This window comes from Schistocerca serialis, chromosome 12 (genome assembly GCF_023864345.2).
Source record: "Schistocerca serialis cubense isolate TAMUIC-IGC-003099 chromosome 12, iqSchSeri2.2, whole genome shotgun sequence".
Classification (NCBI taxonomy): Eukaryota; Metazoa; Arthropoda; class Insecta; order Orthoptera; family Acrididae; genus Schistocerca; species Schistocerca serialis.
The window spans coordinates 62,288,478-62,294,723 of record NC_064649.1 but is presented as its reverse complement, the minus strand read 5'-3'; the positions used below and the strand labels follow the sequence as shown (position 1 = coordinate 62,294,723).

Sequence of the window (6,246 nt, the reverse complement as noted above, 5' to 3'; positions counted from 1 at the left end):
CTGACATTAACTTACGCTAAGATACAACACATATACACACTCATGCCCGAGGAAGGACTCGAACCTCTGAAGGGGGGAGCCGCGCTAACCATGGCAAGGCGTCATAGTCCGCACCCCGCGCGGCAGAGTTCCCAGACACGAAAATTATTGAGCACATCTGGGATGCCATGCAACGTGCTGTTGCGGATTTGTAGACAGCCCTGCAGCTTTCATGGTGTCAGTTCTCTCCAGCAATACTTCAGACATTAGTCGAGTCCATACCACGTCGTTTTGCGGCACTTCTGCGTGCCTGCGGGGGCCCTACACGATAATAGGCAGGTGTACCAGTTTCCCTGGCTCTTCAGTGTATGTTGATATACTATGTACATTAAGGGGAGGTTTACTATCTTCGGCCCGAAAAAAGCGTGTTCTTTTAGAATTTTTTTTCGGAATGTGTTATAGATATCAATGTCAAATTTGGTCAAAGTATTTATTGATATTTCCTCTACAAACTGGAATTTTTCGACCGGGAAATGTTGAAGATTAAAGGCGGATGTGCCATCGGAACGAAACAAAATTTCGATGTAGACCTACACGCGCGGTATGCCACAGTTCAGCCGGCTCGTCTGAAATCAAAATTAAGTTGACGTGAGCGAAGCATATAAGATTATTTAGGAGTTGTACCTCCCTTAAGTTATTTGGACCATAGGAAACAAAATGGCGGCCATTTGTAGAAACATAGGGTTTTTTCACCGGTTTTTCGACTTCGTCGGCCAAGTAAAAATATTTATGGTTGATGGATAGGAATAAAAGTGGTACGACTCCTACACAATTTAGTTAGCTTCGCCGGAAACAAACAGTCACGGTAATCGGTTCAGTAGATTTGAAGTTACCATGCCGCTCGATAAAGAAAAGTCATTTCGAGAAAAACGCGTTTGAAGTTTTGACTACATATAAATGCAATATTATGCGACTTAAGTTCAATCTGCTATCCCAGGTCCATAACCTTGTCCTTCCTCTTCCTCATAGAGGGCGTTCTGCTCGATCTGGGCCATCCTGCGCTGCTCCAGAGTCGCTGGTACGGCCGGTGACAAGCCATTTCCGGCTGCTTGAATCCGATGGTCGTCCGAATGCTTGGCGAACTGCGTCGAATAGAGTCCCAGGGTTACGACCATCGTCGTCATGGTCTTCAGAATTGCTGAATACCCTTCGCTGAAGCTGCTCACTGCCAGGAAAGTCGCAATCTCCACAGCCTTCGCACCAGAATGCAAATGCTTGGGGGCTAACTCCCAAACACATGCTTTCAAAGTTTCATTTGAATTTTGTGTGTTTCCTTCCAAGCACCGGTACAATAACTCGTCGTCCGAAAGAAAAAAACTGGTGGGTAAAAAAGGCTGATTTCAAGCAGGTGTATTTTTTTGTACAACCGCGAATGAAAACATTTCCGTTCCGTATTCGGAAAAACCGTTTCAGGGGTGGATTCTTAACACCTTTATGGATCCAAAAATGCAACTTAAAAAAAATCGATTTTTTGAACCAAAAGATAGTAAATTTCCCCTTAAAAGTAATACTGCGTATCGTCGTCCAAACGTTTACTACAGTAACAAGTAAAAATTTGAAGTAAAGGAGGAAGGAGCGTTATAGTCTGGGTAACGTTTTCGTGGCATTCTCTGGGTGACCTACCCTACATGCAGCTTTGTTTGTCCTCGGCATTGTGCCATTTACCAGCAGGGCAGTGCAGCGTATCACTCCACTTTCAGTTTACGTGTGTGGTTTGAAGAGCAACTCAAACTGTGGGACCACCTCGATAGGGCTGTTCGTGTCCTGGATTCTCAACCGAGAAACCTTGCGCAGCTGGCTATGTCACTGAAGTCGGTTCGGCCCCAGGGCCCTTCGGAACCTTCCAGAATCTCACTGAATCTCACTGACTCTATTCTTGCACGTCTCGCAGCGGTCTACTCTGCAAATGTTGGTAGTCAGGCTTTTGTGACAGGTGGTCAATTAATGTCACTGGACAATGTATGTATCTTGAGCACCAGGTGGAAAGCTTTGTCATGGTTGCCTCTTCCAAGGATCTCAGTAATTCCGAGGGAATGTTGTCCACTCTTCGTCTTCTTCGTCTGTTTCCTCCTCCGTTTCCAAAATATTAAACTACATAACACAAACAACTTAGTAAGCTGGATGTGGGTGACAATCTGAGATGCAGAGGTTCTCGCAAAACAGGACGCTGTGGCGTGCCGCCTTGGCCCTCCTGGATACCTTACTGTACCGTCGAGACCCCATATTCCAGTCCTAGTTTGACTGTTGCAACCTTGATTTCTCATTCGACCATATCTGCGTGGGGACTCTCGGAGGACCTGAGAGGCGGCTACAGCCGTTGTCCGGCAGACGCGGCTGCGGGACGAAAGATCCTCTGCGGCCCGGGACAGCGGCACGTGCCTGACGTGTTGTACGGCAGCCGGAAGTCACGGACACGCGTCGGCCGCCCTCCCAGCCCCCAGCCCACGGGTATTCCACGTGGTCCAGCCGAACTGCATCTTCTACATTCCGGCGGTACCGAGAATCTCACGAGCAGCAAATACTCTCACGTAGTGAGGGCAGAGATCACTGCTCTTCACAAAGAGAGTGAACGAACGCATGCGCAGAATTACGGCCAGTGTCCACCTGTTGCAGGATCCTAGAGCGTATTCTGAGTTCGGACATTATGACGTCGACAACTTACAGCAAAAATACAGTCTTACGGGGTATGCCCTAAGATGTTTTGACAAATACTCGTAGAATCCGCTCACTAGGCGGCTGCATAGATCACTACGCCCCCCTGGCACAATCTACATCTACATGACTGCTCTGCAATTCACATTTAAATGCTTGGCAGAGGGTTCGCCGAACCACGATCATACTCTCTACCATTCCACTCCCGAACAGCGCGCGGGAAAAACCAACACCTAAACCTTTCTGTTCGAGCTCTGATTTCTCTTATTTTATTTTGGCGATCATTCCTACCTATGTAGGTTGGCCTCAACAAAATATTTTCGCATTCAGAAGAGAAAGTTGGTGACTGAAATTTCGTAAATAGATCTCGCCGCGACGAAAAACGCCTTTGCTGTAATGACTTCCATCCCAATTCGCGTATCATATCAGTGACACTCTCTCCCCTAATACGTGATAATACAAAACGAGCTGCCCTTTTTTGCACCTTTTCGATGTCCTCCGTCAATCCCACGTGGTAAGGATCCCACACCGCGCAGCAATATTCTAACAGAGGAAGAACGAGTGTAGTGTAAGCTGTCTCTTTAGTGGACTTGTTGCATCTTCTAAGTGTCCTGCCAATGAAACGCAACCTTTGGCTCGCCTTCCCCACAATATTATCTATGTGGTCTTTCCAACTGAAGTTGTTCGTAATTTTAACACCCAGGTACTTAGTTGAATAGACGGCCTTGAGAATTGTACTATTTATCGAGTAATCGAATTCCAACGGATTTCTTCTGGAACTCATGTGGATCACCTCATAATAACTTTTCGTTATTTAACATCAACTGCCACCTGCCACACCATACGGCAATATTTTCTAAATCGCTTTGCAACTGATACTGGTCTTCGGATGACCTTACTAGACGGTAAATTACAGCATCATCTGCGAACAACCTAAGAGAACTGCTCAGATTGTCACCCAGGTCATTTATTTAGATCAGGAACAGCAGAGGTCCCAGGACGCTTCCCTGGGGAACACTTGATATCACTTCAGTATTACTCGATGATTTGCCGTCTGTTACTACGAACTGCGACCTTCCTGACAGGAAATCACGAATCCAGTCGCACAACTGAGACGATACCCCATAGGCCCGCCGCTTCATTAGAAGTCGCTTGTGAGGAACGGTGTAAAAAGCTTTCCGGAAATCTAGAAATACGGAATCAACTTGAGATCCCCTGTCGATAGCGACCATTCCTTCGTGCGAATAAAGAGCTAGCTGCGTTGCACAAGAACGATGTTTTCTGAAACCATGCTGATTACGTATCAATAGATGGTTCCCTTCGAGGTGATTCATAATGTTTGAATACAGTATATGCTCCAAAACCCTACTGCAAACCGACGTCAATGATATAGGTCTATAGTTCTATGGATTACTCCTACTACCCTTCTTAAACACTGGTGCGACCTGCGCAATTTTCCAATCTGTAGGTACAGATCTATCGGTGAGCGAGCGGTTGTATATGAGTGCTAAGCAGGGAGCTATTGCATCAGCGTAATCTGAAAGAAACCTAATCGGTATACAATCTAGACCTGAAGACTTGCCCGTATCAAGCGATTTGAGCTGCTTCGCAACCCCTAAGGTATCTACTTCTAAGAAACTCATGCTAGCAGCTGTTCGTGTTTCAAATTCTGGAATATTCCATTCATCTTCCCTGGTGAAGGAATTTCGGAAAACTGCGTTCAATAACTCCGCTTTAGCGGCACAGTCGTCGGTAACAGTACCATCGGCACTGCGCAGCGAGGGTATTGACTGCGTCTTGCCGCTTGTGTACTTTACATACGACCAGAATTTCTTCGGATTTTCTACCAAATTTCGAGACTAAGTTTCGTTGTGGAACCTATTAAAGGCATCTCGCATTGAAGTCGTGCCAAATTTCGCGCGTCTGTAAATTTTAGCCAATCTTGGGGATTTCGCGTTCTTGTGAACTTCGCATGCTTTTTCCGTTGCCTCTGCAACAGAGTTCGGACCTGTTTTGTGTACCACGGGGGATCAGTTCCATCTCTTACCAATTTATCAGTCTATGGACAACTGCACAGAGTACCATAGCACGCTGCCTCCTCCATCCAAATTCCCATTCATGCTTCGTCCAATACAACTTCATTTCATAAAAGCACCTATGCCTGGATTACAGAAAGGATACACTGTTTCATTCGATGCTTAGGTGCTATTGCAAATAGAGTTGGAAAGCTTCTGCAATGCTGCTCGAGTTTAGGAGGGACACAAAGTGGGCTGAGGCGCGAATTGGAATTTGTATCGAAGAGGGAGGCGTGCTAGGGTAGCTCGTGCAGTTGTGCAAAGCCATTGTGCCAGGGTGGCGTAGTGGTTAGCGCATCTGCCTAGTGAGCAGGAGACCTGGGTTCGAATCCCAGCCTTGAAGCAAATTTTCATTCGTCGCTTCAGTCCGCATATATATGCTGACGATTATTGATGAAATAAAGTCCACAGCTCGTGGTCTTCCTGTAGCGTTCTCGCTTCCTGCGCCCGAGGTCCAGGGCTCGATTCCCGGCGGGGTCAGGGATTTTTTCCTGCCTCGAGATGACTGGGTGTTGTTGTGTCGTCTTCATCATCATCATTCATCCCCATTACGGTCGGAGGAGGGCAACGGCAAACCACCTCCGCTAGGACCCTGCGTAGTACGGCGGTGCGGGTCTCCCGCATCGTCCCCTACGCTCCTCGGAGTATGGGACCTCATCATCATTATCATTAAATAAAATCGTCATAACTTCTGAACGGTTTGCGTTAGGACGTTCAAACTGCATGGTTGGCTGCGGCGCGTGATGGGAATTAGCGTGCGCGGTATGGTTTGGTTTAGCGACGAAGGCTACTTTCATTTGGATGGGTTCGTCAATGAGCAAAATTGGCGTATTTGAGGAACAACGGGTGATTGTGTGGTATGCAATGTCCGATCACCGAATAATCGGTGCGACATTCCTTGATGGTACTGTGACTACCGAAGGTATACGTGAAGGCTTTGGAAGATGATTTCATGTCCATTATACAAAGTGACCCTGATTTTGACAAGATGTGTTTCGTGCAAGACGGAGCACGACCCCATCGCAGATGGAGAGTGATTTCCTGTAGGAGCACTTTGGGGTCCCCGAGGCCACAAGCATGGGCCTCGATTGGCTAACGTATTCTCCAGATCTGATCACGTGAGACACAGTTTTGTGGGGCTATGCCAAAGACAAGGTGTAGAGCGATAACCTCAAAACCATTACTGAGCTGAAAACAGCCATTCAGGACGTCATCGACGGCATCGATGTTGCGAAACTTCAGTGGGTCATGCAAAATTTCGCTATTCTTCTGAGCCAATTCATCGCCAGGGATGGCAAGCATATCAAATATGTCATAACCGAAATCCGAATATCTGCAGTGACGCTTACATGTTGAACGATGTGTGTGCATCCCGTAGTTTGTGACTAATTTACGTTTTTTTCATATGGTTCAATAATTGTTACCCTGGATACATCGTAATGATTCAGTTTGCCTTATGGATAAGGTAGATGGATCCGTA

General features: G+C 46.7%; 1 non-coding gene across 1 annotated transcript; it reads left to right on the top strand.

The window, feature by feature from the left end:
- The first annotated feature begins 5,037 nt into the window (after positions 1-5,037).
- Trnat-agu (transfer RNA threonine (anticodon AGU)) lies at positions 5,038-5,111 on the top strand. The gene has a single exon. It is a non-coding gene; the product is annotated as a tRNA-Thr (tRNA).
- Positions 5,112-6,246: the final 1,135 nt, after the last annotated feature.